Source organism: Antechinus flavipes, chromosome 2 (assembly GCF_016432865.1).
Source record: "Antechinus flavipes isolate AdamAnt ecotype Samford, QLD, Australia chromosome 2, AdamAnt_v2, whole genome shotgun sequence".
In the NCBI taxonomy this organism is placed as follows: Eukaryota; Metazoa; Chordata; class Mammalia; order Dasyuromorphia; family Dasyuridae; genus Antechinus; species Antechinus flavipes.
Window position 1 is genome coordinate 148,036,841 of NC_067399.1, and position 19,370 is coordinate 148,056,210.

The window sequence follows — 19,370 nt, forward strand, 5'->3', positions numbered from 1 at the left end:
TGCTTTTGAATTTCCATATTCAGTGCTTCTTAAAAGATAAAAAATGGTAATAAAGGCTTTGAAGGAATGCAGAGACCCCATAGAATGGGAAAAGAACCTAGAACAGTAACATGCTGTTTCTCACTGGTCCAAAAGAGAAATGAGAATTATGAGGCTAGAATTTATGAAAATTCTGCAAAGCAAAAAATAGTAAGAGAGAAAAATTAGACACTTTGTTAGCAAGTCTCACCAAAAGAAACAAGAGAGATTGAGAATGTAAATGTACAGAAGTAAAGGACAATATAGAAGAAAGCAAAATAATATAAAAGAAAATATGCTTTCAGGAAAGCAAAACAAATTGATCTCAAAGACAGGATATATAGAGACGACCTTAGAATCATAGGTATCCAAGAAGAACATGACAGGATGAAAAAACCAAAACCATTTAATGAAAGAAATCATAAAAGAGAACTGCCTCAAAATTCTGAAACATAGAAAACGATACACCAATTTAAATAACTCATAGATCATCCCCAGAGGAAGAAAAAAAATCCCAAGGTTGGAAATGCCAAGGTACATGATAGTTGCATTTAACAATTCAATTCAGAAACAAGTGTCTACATGTGATCAGGAGAAAGACTTTTTTTTTTAATTTTAATAAATATGTTTTCAAAACATTTGCATGGATATTTTCAGCATTGACCCTTGCAAAACCTTTTGTTTCAGATTTTCTACTCCTTCCCCCACTCTCTCCCCTAGATGGCAAGCAATCCAATATATATTAAAACCAATATGTATAAACACATTTACACAATTCTCTTGCTGCACAAGAAAAATCAGATCAAAAAAAGGAAGTAAATACAAGCGAACAACAACAAAGAGAATGAGAATGTTATGTTGTGAACCACAATCAGTTCCCACAGTCTTCTCTCTAGGTCAGATGGCTGTCTTCATCACAAAATCATTAGAATTGGCATCAATCATTTCATTGTTGAAGAGAGCCACTTTCTTCAGAATTGATCCTCATGTAGTATTGTTGTTGAAGTGTATGGGATCTCCTGGTTCTGCTCATTTCACTTAGCATCAGTTCATGTAAGTCTCGCCAGTCCTCTCTGTATTCATCCTGCTGGTCATTTCTTACAGAACAATAATATTCCATAACATCATATACCACAATTTACCCAGCCATTCTCCAACTGATGGGCATCCATTCAGTTTCCAGCTCCTTGCCACTATGAAACGGGCTCTCACAAACATCCATGCATATACAGGTCTCTTTCCTTTCTTTAAGATCTCTTTGGGGTGTAAGCCCAGTAGTAGCACTGCTGGGTCAAAGGGTATGCACAGTTTGATAACTTTTTGAGCATAGCTCCAAATTGCTCTCCAGAATGCTTGGATCTGTTCACAATTCCACCAACAATGTATCAGTGTCCCTGTTTTCCCCACATCCCCTCCAACATTGGTCATTATTTTTTCCTGTCATCTTAGCCAATCTATGTAGTGGTATCTCAGAGTTGTCTTAATTTACATTTCTCTGACCAATAATGATTTGGAGCATCTTTTCATATGGCTAGAAATAGTTTCAATTTCTTCATCTGAAAATTGTCTGTTCATATCCTTTGACCATTTATCAATTGGAGAATGGCTTGAACTATTATAAATTTGAGTCAATTCTCTATATATTTGAGAAATGAGGCCTAAAAAAGACCTTTAAACACAAAGGAAAGCAAATTCAAATAATGAAAGACTATTTTGTATTCACCAGAAAATGGTGGAGGGAATGAAATGATGTGTTCTGAAAAGCAATGGAGCTCAGGATGTATTCAAAGATGACATAAACTATAAAGCTGAACTTAATTATACATGAAAAAGAGATGGATATTCAATAATAAAAAGGCTTTTGAAGCATATTTAGAAAGAAAACCAGAACTAAAGAGATCATTTGCTTCTCAAATACTCCAAACAATTAGAAATGCAGAAGAGTGAATAAATGCAGCTTGCTAAGGACAGCAAGAGCACAGAGAACAGTAAGAAAATGGAAGAATGCACCAAATCACTAATAAGAGAGATGCAAATCAAAACAACTCTGAAGTTTTACTTTATCCCATGCAAATTGGCAAAGATGACCTTCTCCCCCCAAAAAATGGCAATAGTCAATGTTGGATGGGTTATGGAATGATAGGGACACTAATACTTTGTTAGTGGGGGGATGAAATGGTACAACCATTTTTGGAAAGCAATTTGAAATTATGCAAATAAAGTGACTAAAATGCTCATACTCTTTGAATAAAAGACTCCATTATTGAGCTTAAGTCCCAAAGAAGCCATTAATAAGAAGAATGTCCCCATATATTCCAAAATATTTATAGCAGCATATTTTATGATAGCTGAGAATTGGAACCAAAGAAGATATCCATCAACTGGGTAATGACTAAATATACATTAATATAATGAAATATAATTGTGCTAATATGAAATTATGTGTGATGAATACAGAGAAACATAGATCTATATAAACTGATGTAGAGTGAAATAGGCAGAAACAAGAAAACAATATACACAGAAACTACAGCAATGTAAATGAAAAAAATGAAACCTTTCAAAATCAAAAGTAAATATAATGAAATTATGAAGATCAAATAGGACTTAAATGATGAGATATAAGAGGACACCACCAAATGACCCCTGGAGGCAGAAGATCCACAGGTTTTAAACATTGGACATTTTTAGACTTTCCCAATATATTGATTAGTCCTACTGATTTTTTCCCTCTCTTTAAAAATACTCTGTTATGGGATGACTCACTGGGATGGGAAGAAGGAAGGATACTTGAGATAACTTTTTAAAAATTGTTGATTTATTTTTTCTTTCTTTTTTTTAAAGTAGCATTTTAGTTTTCCAAATATCTACAAAGATAATTTTCAACATTAACCTTTGCAAAACGTTATGTTCCAAAATTTTCTCCTTTCCCTCTCCCCTCTTTTGCCCAAAACAGCAAGCAATTTGATATAAACATGTGCAATTTTTCAAAATATATTTCCCCATTTGTCATGCTGTTCCACAAAACAAAAAATAACAAAAACCACTCCCCCCAAAAAAATATCAAAAGGGAAAACACAAGAAAGGGGGGAGAAAAAAGGAAATAAACAACAACAATCACAAGGGTGAAAATACTATACTTTGATCCACATTCCATCTCCATAGTTCTCTCTCTGGATGTGGATGGCACTTTCCATTACAAATCTATTGCATTTGTCCCCTCCCCTGATCCTTTCTCAGATACTTTATTTAGTCCTAGATCTTTTTTTTTCTCAATAGTATTTTATTTTCCCAAATACACATATAGTTTTCAACATTCATTTTTCTAAGATTTTGTGTTTCAGATTTTTCTCCTTTCCTCCCTTACCTTGGTTTTTTTTTTTTTTTTTTTTTTTTTTTTTTGTCAGAGAAAACAGATATCAAATCTTGCTTGATACCTCATTCATGGGAAAAGGAAAAGGATTTTTTCCCATGTCAACCCAGATTGAAAATTTTTTCTATATTTCTGCAGTCTATAATCTTGAACAATCTGGTGATTCTATGTGTTTAGAAATGTTCTGCTTTGGAATTGATTCTTGAAGTCTCAGGCCTACTATCCCAGTCTGAAACCAAAAGAGAATACAAATTTAATTTATTTTCCGTAGTAGCAAAGCAAACCAAGAAAAACAATGTTCTCTAAGTAGATGATGAAGTATAAAATAAAAAACCTATGAGGCATTCATCATATAGGCAACCATTAAAAAGACTAAATTGTAATCTGAAAAGAGACTAAGAGATGTGAGAGGAGGATTGAGAAAGAGATAGAGATGGGGGAAGAATGCTGACAATACTAGGTAAGGTGATCAGAGAACATAAGAAAGTATAACTAAAAGAATGATAAGATAAATAGATTCAGTAAAGGGGATGGTGACAAATAGGAATATTAAGGAAGAAACAGAATGGGATGTAGAAAAATAAACTATAAGCAAAGGGCAAAAATAGGGCAAACAGCAGAATGCCATCAGCGGGAGCTGGAATTCATGTCAAAAAATTATATACTCCTGAGATTCCTGAAGAATATTGGAGAAACTTAGGGAAGGTCCAGTGTAGTCCTGCTTAACATTTTCATTCTAGTTATAAATAAAAATGTTGAATAGCAGAGGACCCAGTATAAACCATTTGAAATCTCCCTCCTTGGGGAAAAGGACCCACATGTACAAAAATGTTTGTAGCAGCTCTTTGAATTGAAATTGGAAAATGAGTAGATACCCATCTTTTGGGGAATGGCTGAACAAGTCATGGTATATGAAGATAATGGAATATTATTTTCTATAAGAAATGATGAACAAGCTGATTTTAGAATTAGATTTACACGAACTCATGCTAAGCAAAACAGAACAAGTGAAGCAGAGCCAGAAATACATCATACACAGTAACAGCAAGATTATATGATGATCAACTATGAAAGACTTGGTTCTTCTTAGTAAATCAGTGATCCAAGGCAATCCCAATAAACTTTGGATAGAAAATGTCATCTGCATCCAGAGAGAAATTGAATGTAAATCAACATATGCTATGTTCACTTCTTTTTTCTGTTTTTTTCCTCTCCTATGGTTTTTCCCTTTTGTTCTTATTTTTCTCTTTCAACATAATTCATAAATGTGTATTTTAAAAGTTAATATACATGTATGACCAGAAAAAATAAAGGAAAATAAAAGTTATCTCCCTTCTTGATAATATTAGTACATCAACAGGTGCTTTGGGTTTGTTCCTTTTCAAACAGTGTCAAATCTACTTAATTATACTAACATAGAGCCTACAGTTACCCATCTAGTCCATAAACACTGTATGGGAAATTGTGTCAGATGCTTTGCTTTCCTCTCCTTCTCCTCCTTCAGTTGTTGCTCTAGAGACACAAAGTAAACTCAGCCTTTATGATGTAAGCATTTGGGAGAGCCTATTATGAAGCTCACTGAAGGAATGAATTAGTACAACTCCACTCCTGGCTCAACTTTTTTCAGCTCTGCAGAGACCTAAATAACGTTAACCATCACTCCGAAATGAGACAGGTATGCCCTCATCCTTTTCTCTACCCATGAGCCCCTTTCCAGAATCTCATGCTCATCTAGTCATATGACATTTTATATTGTCATGAGAATTTTAAATTTCCTTTTATTCTTCCAACTTTTAGTTAGTAGTAACTTCACTTGATCAAAATCTGTTCCAATGGAATGTGAAATTTTATTTAAGGCCTTAAGTATTCCTTAGATAAGTGTCTCAGATGTCCCTGACTCCTTGACATGCAAGTTATCAGTCTATCTGTGAATCCTATAAATGTAGTTTAATCTGCAAGGTGACACAGGCTACCTATAGAGGTTTCCTTAGGGGATGTGTGACATAACTCTTGTTTTTGGTGAAATCTAGGCATATTATAGCTAAAGTACTACCTTGTTCTATAAATATTAATGTGTCCAAAAAAAATTGAGATTCTGTATGATGTGTTCTTGATGAGGCAGCTAGGTGGCTCAGTAGATAGAGCCTGGAGTCAAGAAGGCCTGAGTTCAAATCTGACTTTAAAAGCACTTACAAGTTGTGTGACTCTTGAGTCAAGTCCCTCAACCTCTGCTTGCCTTAATCCACTGTAGAAAGAAATGGCAAATCCACTCCAATATCTTTGCCAAGGGAACTCCATGGACAGTATTGGCGTGCTGTGGTCCATGCAGTCATAAAGAATCACACATGACTAAATGATTAAACAACACATTTTTTGATGAAAACCAGTTACTAATCATGATGTCTTTCTAATTGCTCACATATCTTACCTTTCCCAGAGAATCACAGAATCTTACAATGAGATCTCAGAAAGCAATCTATTCCAACTTAAACCCAAAAGGACTCCTCCTTCCCACACTCTTCCCCTCCCCCAAACTAAAACATATCTGAAAAATGGTTTCACACCTTCTGTTTGAAGATTTCCAGGGAAATCTCTTACCCCTTCAGATAGTCTGTTCTACTTTTGGACAGCTCTGATCATTAAGTTTACCTCTTTAATTGCTTTTGGTTCTGTCTTTTGGGTCTGCCTAGAAAAAGTCAAATTATTCTTCTATGTGAGAGCCTTTCAAATACTTGGAAATAGCTGTTATGCTCCCCTCTCTCCCAGTTTTGAATCTTCTCTTCTCCAGACCAGACATCCTCAGTTCCTACTCCCTACTTGTCTCTGGGCTCAAAGTCCTTCCCCTACGTGGCTGCCATCTTTGGGTTGTTCTACAGCTTATTGAGTCCTCTCAAGAAAGTGATGCCCAGAAATGAAAACACAACTTCAAATATAGCCTGACCAAAGGAAGATAGTTCAATTATCACTTCCTTATTTCAGAAACTTATACCCTCTAAAGGCAGACCTAGGTCACTTTTTTTTTTTTTTGGTGGGGACTGCTGTATTGCATCATACAGATAGATTCATAGATTTAGAACTTGAAAGTACCTCAGAGACTATTTAGATTTAACAATCCTTTCATTTTACAAATGAGGAAACTGAAGTCCAGAGAGATTAAACCCAAGGTCACAAAAATAGTAAGAAAGAAGACTTGAATCCATGCTCTCTGACCATAGAGCAAATACCTTTTTCACTGTATCACACTGCTTCCATACATTGCACACAGTGTTGACTCACAATAACTATTAAATTGTTGATATTTATTGAGTCTCAAGTTCACTAAATACCCCAGATATTTTTTTTTTTTTTGATTTTCACTCTGCCTTCCAGTATGATAGGGAAATTCTGGTTCAGGACTCACTTTAGTTAATTAAGGGCAAATTCAGGAAATAAAGACAAAAAGGATTTTAGTTTATTGGCACCAGGGCAGCTTTTGTAGAGTAGTAGAACAATTTACATATGAGAATAAGACAATCCTGATTGGTAAATATTTCAATGAGGAAATAAGTGTCATCTTCCTTCTCTTCCCACTATGGCATTTTTGGGAAATGAGGTTTTCAGGTAATGGGAGTATTCCTCAGGTAATTAGATTGGCCTGCAGGCAATTTGCTGATGAGAATCATTTTCAGGTGACAGTTTAAAAGGGGACCTCATTGTCTCCTGCAGTTAAAATATGGGGCTCACTCAGACTGTATTTTGTCCAGTGGCCTGACATTGCATATTAGCATTGGGTAACTTGAAAATGTGATAAACATGCCACATATATATATCTTTATCCACTTGTTCTTTCTTGCAGGGGGCCTGATGTCTAAGCTGATGCAGCCTGTGAATCTCTAACTTCATTCTTTGGTACACAAGTTGTTTGAGATGATCCAGGCCCTTCTCTAAGACACATAATGGATTAACTGCACACATTCAATGGTCTTTTTTTTCCTCTTCCTTTTCTCTATCACATAGGTTAGAATTCTCCTGTTTTTTTAATATCCTTTTTCTTATTTGTTTTTTCCTTTTCATTCTTTCAGTAAAGAATCCATTTCCCCAGATAAACTGAAGAGCAGAAATGTTTCTCCAGTTAACTTCGCCATATGTAAGTGTGACCTGATACCAACATGGGTAAGAAATACAGCACACTTTCTGCAGATCAATACAAAGTTCTTCTTGACCTCCATCCACACTTGGTTAAAACAAGATCTTCAGTCTTTTGTCTCCTTTTTGGTGACACTTTTGGCTAATTTCAGTGGCTAAATGCTGTGAAAATTATCTCCTGATCATTTTGTGCTTGGATTTAGTTGCTGGTTGGGTAGCAGTGCTTGGGATTTAGTCACAATCTTATGACAGATTAATTTGTAAATGTTCAGCAGCCTTTAATTGATAATTGATAATTATGTTGGCCATAGATAGAAACAAATAGAAATCTTTTCAACTAAGGAAAAGATCTAATTGCCAACATTGTTTCTCTTATCCCCTGGATCATGCAGTATTTTATATTTTACTGGGTTTTTGGCTCTCTTATCAAGTAAGGGATGTTTACTATAAAACTTACAAATTAATCAAATAAATGCAGGGATGTTTACTATAAAACTCACAAATTAATCAAATAAATGCAATTTCTGGGGGACATAAAGAATTTGTACTCTGATTCCTGGATATGACCCAGCTGAGAAGAGATGCTATGCTTTGGAAAAATATTGCATCTCAGGAGAAAAAGAGAAAAAAAAGTCCAATTCATTTAAGACCTAGGTATCAAAAACAGGGTGGGCATTCCCTTGTTTTTGGTGTTTCCGTTTTGGAGAAATATAGAGTTTTGAAGGGACTAAGGAAGAACAACAAGAAGATAAGAGGCAGCAGTTGTGTTGGGTGAAAGACACAATGACTTAAGAAACAGTTTGTAACTTCTAAGCTTTTCAACTTATTAAGCAATGTATGCCAATTGCTTAACAATCCAGACCATTAGCCTCCTCAGCTTCAGTACTAGACCCTGATTACAAGGGGAGACAGATTTTATTTATTTACAACAATCAAACATGGCCAATTAGTTAAAATGGATAATTTGAATTTCTAATTGGAAGAATGATTAGTGATTTTTTCAAGTTGGGAGAGAAAGAACAAACTGGTGTAATTCCTTGAAAGGTAGAAATGGCCCAGCCTCTCGGATACAGGGCTGGAGTCAAACAATATCATTAGGTTTTCTCTCAATTCCCATAACTGAATGAAGTTTTTTCACAAATTTTCAGCAATACTATTTAAGAAACGAAAAACATAGGTTTTTAGAAGCTCTCTGTGGTTTACAGGAATTGTCAAAATTGTTTTTTAATTGTTGATACACATTGAAAAAGAGAGATATATGAATTAAAGATATAATATATATGCCCTGTGTTGAAGCCTCCAACATATTATGCATGTCATTAAAACTCATTTAAACCTCAGTTTTATCATCTGTAAATTTAAAGTTGGACTAGATGACTTCTAAGATAGCTTCTTGCTATAAATATATCATACAATATTCACTTGATTGATTCAAGGGACTACCTTTACCAGCTTGGGATCATTTCCCCCTTCTTCCCACCCCAGCTTTCCATTTTTTATCATAACTCTGTCTTCAAGCACATGGTTCATATCATATCATCTACCAAGTTCATTGCTTCCTTATTCTCTCAAAGCCAGGAGATAGGACAGGATGGCCAGAAATAACTCTGGCACTGAGAAAAGCCAGACCTGGTCTACATGAATCTCAGACCATGGACACCAGAACACTTGTCTTGAGCTCCATGTCTTTTGAGCCCTTGGTGTCCTGTACATCCTAGTACTGAAATTATCACATCCTAGTACTGAAACTATCATGATCTGTTTAATATTTCTTACTAAGTTTCATTTCTGGTCATAGTTGGGGACCTCAAGATTCCAACTTGATTCTGTAAAACAAGATCTTAAGGTATAATGAGGAACCACAAGAAAAGTAATATTTCTCTAGGGGAGTCTTTTGTTGTAGGGAAGTAGTATCTCAAATATGTTTCACTGAAAGACATTCAAGTCTCTGGACTTACAAGTTGGATCACTGTAGATTCTGCCAAGGACTCTTAAGGGTAAAGAAAAGAAAAAAAAAATAATACTAAAGATCCAGATCATTTACTCAATTCAGTTTCACTGCTGTATCAAGAAAATAAAGATACCTAAGCAGATTTCTCTAAATTAAATTAAAATTATACAGATCTAAAAATAATGTACAGATGTGACTCATTTAAAAGTATATTCATTTAACCTCTGCCTATTAAAAGAAATAATCAGTCACTAATCTGCTATGACATGTACAAGACATATTTACTTCATTGATTACATGTAACAAGAAGGAGGAGGAGTAGCTGGAGTCAGGAAAATTTCTGTTTGCTTAATGGCAAATCACTGTAACTTTGTCAATTGAAAATTTTATAGACAGTATTGGTATGCTATAGTCCAAGAGGTCACAAAGACTCAGATATGATTAACAAATTTCAAATCATAACTCTTCTCAGCCTTCTAATCCCACCATCTCACCTCTATGCTCTTCCTTCCCCTCCTTTTTTTCTTTTTTGGGGGGCAATACAGGTTAAGTGACTTGCCCAGGACCACACAGCTTACTAAATGTCTGAGGCCAAATTTGAATTCAGGACCTCCTGATTTGAGGACTAGTGATTTACTCATTGCACCACCTAACTGCTTTCTCACCTCCTCCCTTAAGCCCTAATCTATTTTACTGAAGAGTAAGGCCATCATCAAGTTTGATGATATTCTTCATTTTAAAATCTGTTACTTTTACTCTGTTTTATCCATAGATGAAACGGACCTCTTCTTTTCATTACTAACCTCCTATCTCTGATCTCTCCTGAACTTTGTTCTCTCAGCTACCAAATTTTTCAATTTTCCCCATAATTTGGCAGCAATTGCTAAGCATTGGGTGATTATTTTTAGTTTTGTCTTTGGAAACCTGGCACTTAGTGAACAAGGAATACTTAATATGTATTGAAATTTTTACTCCTATTTGATACAGTTGTAGAAATGTTAGCTAACCAATGTTTTGGGATGACCAGCTGTAAAATGACTTTATTATTTTCAGTCATTCAATCACTCACAACTACTCTGAAGGAATTATGTTGACAAATCCTATACATATCCAGAGAAGGAACTGATTGTGTCTGTATACAGATCAAAGCATTCTTTTTTTTTTCTCTCTCTCTCTCTATTCTTAACTTAATTTTTCTTTATAAAATTTTTAAAAATTTTAAAGCTTTTTATTTTCAAAATGTATGCACTGATAATTTTTCAACATTGACTCTTGCATAGCCTTGTTTCAGATTTTCTCCCCTTTCTCCATCCCTCTCTACCCTAGATGGCAAGCAATATATGTTAAACATTTTAACTTAATTTTTCTTGAGGGTTTTTATTTTCATTAGGACAGGAGATATATGTTTTCTTTCACACCTTCGCTTTTATAGAAAATGTTTCCATAACTTCACATGTGGTTTCTTAATTGTGGGTGGTGATAAAGGGGAGAATCTAGAACTCAAAAATCTTTAAATTTTACTTTGAATGAATTGGAAAAAATATTAAATAAAAAAGAAAAATGCTAGTTAAATTAATAAGGCATATCCAAATAAATCAAAAGAACTATGGATAATTCATATTTGAAAATGACATGATTTATCAAAAAAAATCCAATATTCTCAACACCAAATTGAGATAATAAATTACTAGAAGACAGTAAATTCACAAAAATTACTTTCATTTGATTTTGTAAATAATTGTACTTATACCTTACTGATATTCAACTCTGAGAGTATCAACTTTCTATTTATTCTATATGTACTCTAAGGATATCCCAAAAGAGTCTTAGTGAAGTTTTAAATTTTAATAACTTTTATAAACTAAGATTTTTGGAATACCCCATTATCTATCATTTCTCAGTCTCTGCCTTTTTGTGTGTATGTGTGTGTGTGTGTGTGTGTGTATACATATATGAAAAAATATACTTGTGTTAGAAACATGTTTGATACAAAGTCAGGAATCAAGGAAAATTATTACAGAGAGTCCAGAGGAATTGGACATTTCTGGCTGGAAGTGGCACAGTTAGTCTAGCACAGTCCCCTCCCTTCAGAGAACAGATTGGTCAGTTCCCTTCTGGGGTGTAGTCTTCCTTATCCACTTCTTACATGTTGCTCCTAGACATGTCCCCCCTTCCTGTCCATACATCCCTTGTTCAAAAGATGGCAACTATCTCTTCGACATGTGTCAGATAATATGCAATGAACCTACTAAGCAAGTGCAATGAAGAAAAGCCTTCTCTTGATCATTGATTCTGGCTGGTTTAAGCAAGTTTCTAGCCTCCATTATCAGAATTTAAGTTAAATTACTTTCTCCTACTGAAAACTCATTGATCAATGGTACTTATTATTTTACATTACAACTTGAAGCTTGCAACATTCTATAGAAACCTAACTTTTCAGTATTTTTCACAATTCCCACATTTCTTTTTAATAGGGATTTAATTTCCAAATCTTTTCTGTTGCCCCTTCTTCAAACCTTTTAAACATCATCTCACATTCTTCATTTATATTTTGATCTTTTTCAAAAGTAACTATTCTCATTTAACATTTCCTTTTAAGCTAAAAACTCAAACCCTGAAGGAATAAAACTCACAAAGGAATTCAATAAACTTGGCCCAAACAGGATGATAATAAAAGCACTATGTTCCACATTTCTTGGGTAGATACATGGCTCTGATTCATCATCTCCCCCACTTTTTGTCCTTTGGGGGCTGGAGATCTCAGTCTTCCACAGGAGTTGTGGCTACTTCAAGCTGGAAGGGAGAGTAGAGTTGAGCTTGAAGGGTGGGTTTTGAGTAAAGATCCCTGAAGATAATCAATTCATCTGTAATTAACCAAAACCTAGAAGAAAACAAATCTAACAAGCAAGAGTGAGGGTTGTTTGATGTAGAAAGACCAGCCTACAAAGGAGTGCTATAGGATGGCCTGGAGAAGCCAGAAGCTTTTCATATCAAAGAAGTTATTTATAGGAACACATGTTTGTGCCTTAGAACATCCAGGACAAACAAATGTTATTCCCACATTATTAGCAAACTTGAATAAAATAGACTCTTTCACTGAGGTGTAATATAAAATATCCCATTAAATTACATTCCTCTTAAGAAAATTGGTTGCATTGAAATTCTCTTTTCTAAACCATACTGAAGATTTTTCAGATTTAATGTCAATAATCAACAGAATATTTCACAGTGAAATGTCCCACAGACAGCTGTATCAATTATTCTTATATTATTTTGAAACCTTTAAGGACTTCATACAGACATGAGCAACTAATAACAGATGACTACTTATTAGAATATGATGACCACATATTTTCAGATTGAAAACTGTAAGGTCTTATATATTTGAATAATGTTCATGGCTTCTATTGACTCCTTCTCTGATTATAGAAACTTGCTATAAGAGTGAAAAAGTAAGGAAATTAGTATGGCAGAAATTAGGCATGGACTCACACTTAACACCATATACCAAGATAAGATCAAAATGGGTCCATGGCCTAGGCATAAAGAACGAGATTATAAATAAATTAGAGGAACATAGGATAGTTTATCTCTCAGACTTGTGGAGGAGAAAGAAATTTGTGACCAAAGATGAACTAGAGACTATTACCGATCACAAAATAGAAAATTTTGATTATATCAAATTAAAAAGCCTTTGTACAAACAAAACTAATGCAAACAAAATTAGAAGGAAAGCAACAAACTGCAAAAACATCTTCACAGTTAAAGGTTCTGATAAAGGCCTCATTTCCAAAATATATAGAGAACTGACTCAAATTTATAAGAAATCAAGCCATTCTCCAATTGATAAATGGTCAAAGGATATGAACAGACAATTTTCAGATGATGAAATTGAAACTATTACCACTCATATGAAAGAGTGCTCCAAATCACTATTGATCAGAGAAATGCAAATTAAGACAACTCTGAGATACCACTACACACCTATCAGATTGGCTAAGATGACAGGAAAAAATAATGATGAATGTTGGAGGGGATGTGGGAAAACTGGGACACTGATGTATTGTTGGTGGAACTGTGAATGAATCCAACCATTCTGGAGAGCAATCTGGAATTATGCCCAAAAAGTTATCAAATTGTGCATACCCTTTGATCCAGCAGTGTTTCTATTGGGCTTATATCCCAAAGAAATACTAAAGAAGGGAAAGGGACCTGTATGTGCCAAAATGTTTGTAGCAGCCCTGTTTGTAGTGGCTAGAAGCTGGAAATTGAATGGATGCCCATCAATTGGAGAATGGCTGGGTAAATTGTGGTATATGAATGTTATGGAATATTATTGTTCTGTAAGAAATGACCAGCAGGATGAATACAGAGAGGATTGGAGAGACTTACATGAATTGATGCTAAGTGAAATGAGCAGAACCAGGAGATCACTTTACACTTCGACAATGATATTGTATGAGGATATATTCTGATGGAAGTTGATTTCTTTGACAAAGACTCAGTTTCAATTGATAAATGATGGACAGAAGCAGCTATACCCAAAGAAAGAACACTGGGAAACGAATGTGAATTATTTGCATTTTTGTTTTTCTTTCCAAGTTTTTACCTTCTGAATCCAATTCTCCCTGTGCAACAAGAGAACTGCACAGTTCTGCAAACATATATTGTATCTAGGATATACTGCAACATATCTAACATATATAGGACTGCTTGCCATCTAGGGGATGGGGGTGGAGGGAGGGAGGAGAAAAATAGGAACAGAAGCGAGTGCAAGGGATAATGTTGTAAAAAAATTACCCTGGCATGGATTCTGTCAATATAAAGTTACTATAAAATAAAATAAAATATCAAAAAAAAGTGAAAAAGTAGGAGCATGATTATAATAGCATCAAAATATGACAAGATTATAACCACTGTTTACAACCAATCATGCAGTAACAATTCCACCTTATAGCCAGACTCAGTAATAATAAGGTGGATTCCTACTCAAAAGAACACAATGGGAAAACTAACTCAGAAAACTCCCACCTTACTCTTGCCCAGATATAGATCTCCACAATTCAGGATCATATTCCTCTTAGTAGCTTATGGCATATTTCTTTCGGATAGTGAATTACTGACTTGATGATTCATCAGACAATCATACCTGAATTCAAACCTCCAAATATCAGTTATAATCCCAAGAGATTTCATCTCAAATAGCAAGTTTAGTTAACCAAAGCTTCAGATAGGTTTAGCTTTCAAGGATCAAATATTCTAAATAAGTGTTGACTACAATCTTACACTGATAACAGATTCATCCTAGAAAATTCACAGTTTATCTTAATATAACTAAGTAGATAGTTTTAAGTTCAACATTACATGTATCATTTTGCTTTAAGATGCTCAATAACCAATAACTCAAAGATTCAGGTTGTAGAAATATAAAAATTCTAAATTGCATATATAAAAAAATCAAATTTTATGAAACTATCGTAAAAACATGTTTAGTTATTAACCATGTTCAAAGGGACAAAAACATAGACTTTTGTTCTCAGATTCTTTTTAAACATTAGAAACAGTTTTTGGATGACTCAAATACAAACAATTAAAGTTTACTAAACCTCACATCCATAAGAAATTTTACTTAACATCTTTGACTCCCTTTTTTCCTTCTTTCTCGAGTTTAAATTCATCCTGGTATAAAAGGAAGGCAATCATTAGAAGGCATTTCTATATATAACAAACTAAAAAGATTCTCAATTAGCCTATTACTTGTCAGGGAACTATAAAACACAAACAAGCTCTTTTCCCATGACTGACAAGATGGTTTTCAAGAAACATAGCAAGCTTTCAAATTAAGGTAATCAACAGGGATCCACCTTCTGATTCCTGAAGAGAAGGGACTGAGCTTGATGTTCCTACCTGTTCTAATTATCCTTAAGGCTTTTTGTGGCATGTGATATATCTATGCTCCTCTCCCCACAAAAATATTCCTAATTGCCCCAGTGCAAAGTCAATTTTAGAGGTTATAAATTATACTTAATAATAAGCCATTCTTGAGTTTCCTCCATAGAGCCTTCATCCCTAATGTAATAAGTCCACCCCTTCTCAGCCTCCATCATTAGTAACATCTGATAAAGTACTTCCCACTCTGTTCCTTCCAGGACTTAATAAGTACTTAGTCTCATGGAACTGAAAACTCCAAAGGTATTGTCTGGGCCAGCAAGTCTTGTTTCCTAAGGGCTGAAAGGGATGAGGACACTGTCAGTATACAATTCTTTAAAAACTTATATTTTTATTTTAAAAGAGCATATTCCCTTTTCCTTCCCAAATAAAATAAATCAGACAACATCATCTTATATGGGGAAAACCCCAGACCTCTCTGTGGGCACTTCTAATTCTTTAATAAAACAATAGGCCAAAATTTGGTCCAAGGCAATTTAGTCTATAACATCAATTTAGTAATGTTTCTTAAGGGTTTCTTAACCCAGCAATGTTTCTACTGGGCTTATATCCCAAAGAGATCTTAAAGGAGGGGAAGGGAACCCACATGTGCCAAAATGTTTGTGGCAGCCCTTTTCGTAGTGGTAAGAAACTGGAAACTGAGTGGATGCCCATCAATTGGAGAATGGCTGAATAAATTGTGGTATATGAATGTTATGGAATATTATTCTTCTGTAAGAAATGACCAGCAGGATGAATACAGAGAGGCTTGGAGAGACTAACATGAACTGATGCTGAGTGAAATGAGCAGAACCAGGAGATAATTATACACGACAACATTAATATTATATGACGATCAATTCTGATGGACATAACTCTTTCCAACAAGGAGATGATTCAAACCAGTTCCAATGGATTTATGATGGAGAGCCATCTAGACCCAGAGAGAGGACAGTGGGAACTGAGGGTGGATCCCAACATAGCACTTTCACTTTTTATTGTGGTTTTCTTGAATTTTGTTCTTTGCCATTTTTTTCCTTAGTGATCTGATTTTTCTTGTGCAACATGATTATTGTATAAATATATATAAACCTATATTGGATTTAACATAATTTTATCATGTTTAACAGATATTAGATTACTTATCATGGGGAAGAATGAGGGAAAAGGGGTGAATTTTGAATACAAGGTTTTTCAAGGGTCAGTGTTGAAAAATTATCCTTGTATATGTTTTGAAAATAAAAAACTTCAATTAAAAAAAAGAATCTGATTCGTTCTTTCCACTTTCCTTGATGGGGGCACATCAACAAAGTATATGGAATTGCCACTCAATTTGCAATCCTCCAGCATTATTATAAAACCTTAGAAATAAAGTATGTTCCATTATCAGAATCATTACAATTTATATTCTACCAAAAGAGGATGCATTTTAACTACTACCTGGTGGTTCAACATCTTTAATTCCAATCTTAATTGTATAATCAAATATCTTCCTAACAAATTACTCCCCACCTCTGAGATATAAAATTTGGACATTTATCCTTTGATTTTTCCCATATACAGGGGTGACTTCTATAATGGGTACATTGAATCTCCTTTTTATTTCCAGTCAGTACCATCCTTCAAATTTACTAGGGGTTCCCAGTGGGTTTAGAAAGAAGGAATCCTAGATGTCCCTACTTCTAATCTTGCTCAGTAAGTAAGAAGGCACCACCTTTGTCACCTTCTTTAATTTTGGACACCCTCTCCTGAAATGTCCATTTTTCTCACAGTAATAATAGGTAATCTGACTACTCTACCCTGCGACACCTCTTCCTACTTCCCCATCTCTCCAATAGGGAAAAAATTTCAATATCCTTTTTTTTTTTTTACTTAGTTCCTTCCTCATTCTACTATGGTGTCTTCCTGATGTTGCTTCACTCGTCCTTCTTATTCCACACAGCAATTACCATTTTTAGGTTTTAACACAATGATAATAACTATAAATAACTTAGTTAACAATCTTAGAATTGTCATAATAGTCAAATGGTATTGGCTGTAATTTTCTCTTAATTCACAAGCAAAGGTGGAAATAACTAGTTTTCTAAATTACATTTACTGGATTAGCAAGGCTGATAGCAGATTTTAAACACATTTTCCACCTGTTACTTTTCCAATTTATACTCTTAATAACATTAGATTACTGGATAACAAGACTATTCTGGGTTCTACAACCTCAGAAAACACCCATTACTGATCAGTTAGTATTCACTGAGTCTCATCATTCAGTAGTGGACTCAAGTGGCAGGATTTTCTTGCTCCAAGCTATGATATATTATATCTGAGAGTTTTCGGGAGGCTTCCTAACCTATTATCTTTTTTTTAAATAACTTTTTATTGATAGAATCCATGCCAGGGTAATTTTTTACAACATTATCCCTTGCATTCACTTCTGTTCCGATTTTTCCCCTCCTTCCCTCCATCCCCTCCCCCAGATGGCAAGCAGTCCTTTACATGTTAAATAGGTTACAGTATATCCTAGATACAATATATGTTTGCAGAACCAACAGTTTTCTTGTTGCATAGGGAGAATTGAATTCAGAAGGTATAAATAATCCGGGAAGAAAAACAAAAATGCAAGCAGTTTATATTCATTTCCCAGTGTTCTTTCTTTGGGTGTAGCTGCTTCTGTCCATCTTTGATCAATTGAAACTAACCTATTATCTTAAACAAATGTCTTTTTTATTTTAGGGAGAAAAGACAATTCTTAAAATTCAGATATCACAAAAATAAATGGGAGTCTCATATAATGTACAATCCAAGTTTCCAATTTCAACACACACCAATTCAAAAGTTATTGTAAAAGTAATCTGTACTTTAGTTTGTAAAAATATCTAAATTCTAACTAGATGTTTCATTCAAACAAACTTTTAGTTTTTTCCCCAAGAGTTAAGTGCTAGTTTTTGCTTCAAATGGGCTTTTATCCTGAGATTTTTCTGACATGTTTCCACAAGCCTAAGTTCTGTTACAGGCTTCTTGCTGGCTGGAATTTTTTCCCTTTGAATTTCCTTATTTAATATTTTCCCTTAAAAATGTTTCTAATTAAAATTTTTTATTGTTTTGCTTTTGTTTTTTTTAAATTTTTAATGCCTTTTTATTTTCAAAATACATGTAAAGATAGTTTTCAACATTCACCCTTGCAAATGTTTCAAAATTTTTCTCCCTCCCTTCCCTCTATCCCTCTCCCCTAGATATCAAGTAACCCAAAATAAACTAAACATGTGCAATTCTTTTAAACATATTTCCACATTTATTATGTTGTACAAGAAAAATCAGATAAAAAGAGGGGGGAAGCAAGCAAACAACAAAAATGGTAATTGTAGTGTTGTGGTGGTCTATGTGTAGTATGGTGGTGTGATCTACATTCAGTCCCCATAGTTGTCTTTATGAATGCAGATGCTGGCTAGAGTTTTTAAAGTGGGAGCACTTTTGTTCCATTTTCTCAAAAGTTCCCAGACTCCCAAATCCCTTTCAGTCTATGCTCTTTTCATCACTACATAAATTTTTTCATTTACCTTTCTATATACAGATCCTTTTAGTGGACTTTGATTAAAGTCCCTTTAAAAACTGCATATCTCATTTCTTTTTCACTATTATATGACATTTCTATCCTCTTCCACTTAATTTTTTTTTTTAAGATGGGAATTAGAGACGCTAATCTTTCCCAATTTTCTTCCTAACTGTGCCTTTTAGAAGCTTTTCTTTCTGGCTGCATTTAAAATCTTTCAAGATAACAGCATATCTTGCTCATAGCACAAACATGACACAGACGTCCTGCCAATATAGAGATGCAGACAGACAAAACAACAAGATAAATACAATTAAAATACTTACTAAGTCCAATTATAAGATGGTATTATAATTTAGAGATCCTTTCTAGCAAGAAAAATCAGACTTTAAATGCATACTTTAAACCCTTCATCTTACTGTTTTCTG

The 19,370-nt window shown here is 34.3% G+C and overlaps 1 protein-coding gene across 3 annotated transcripts in view; it reads left to right on the forward strand.

Annotated features, from left to right (window-relative positions):
• The first annotated feature begins 4,979 nt into the window (after window positions 1–4,979).
• Window positions 4,980–19,370, forward strand: part of MIS18BP1 (MIS18 binding protein 1) — a 70,384-nt gene continuing 55,993 nt past the window's right edge. For all 3 annotated transcript variants that reach the window (XM_051975775.1, XM_051975776.1, XM_051975777.1), the window contains exons 1-2: window positions 4,980–5,066; window positions 7,453–7,517. The gene's annotated coding sequence lies outside the window, so the exon portion shown is untranslated. The remainder of the gene's footprint in view (window positions 5,067–7,452; window positions 7,518–19,370) is intronic.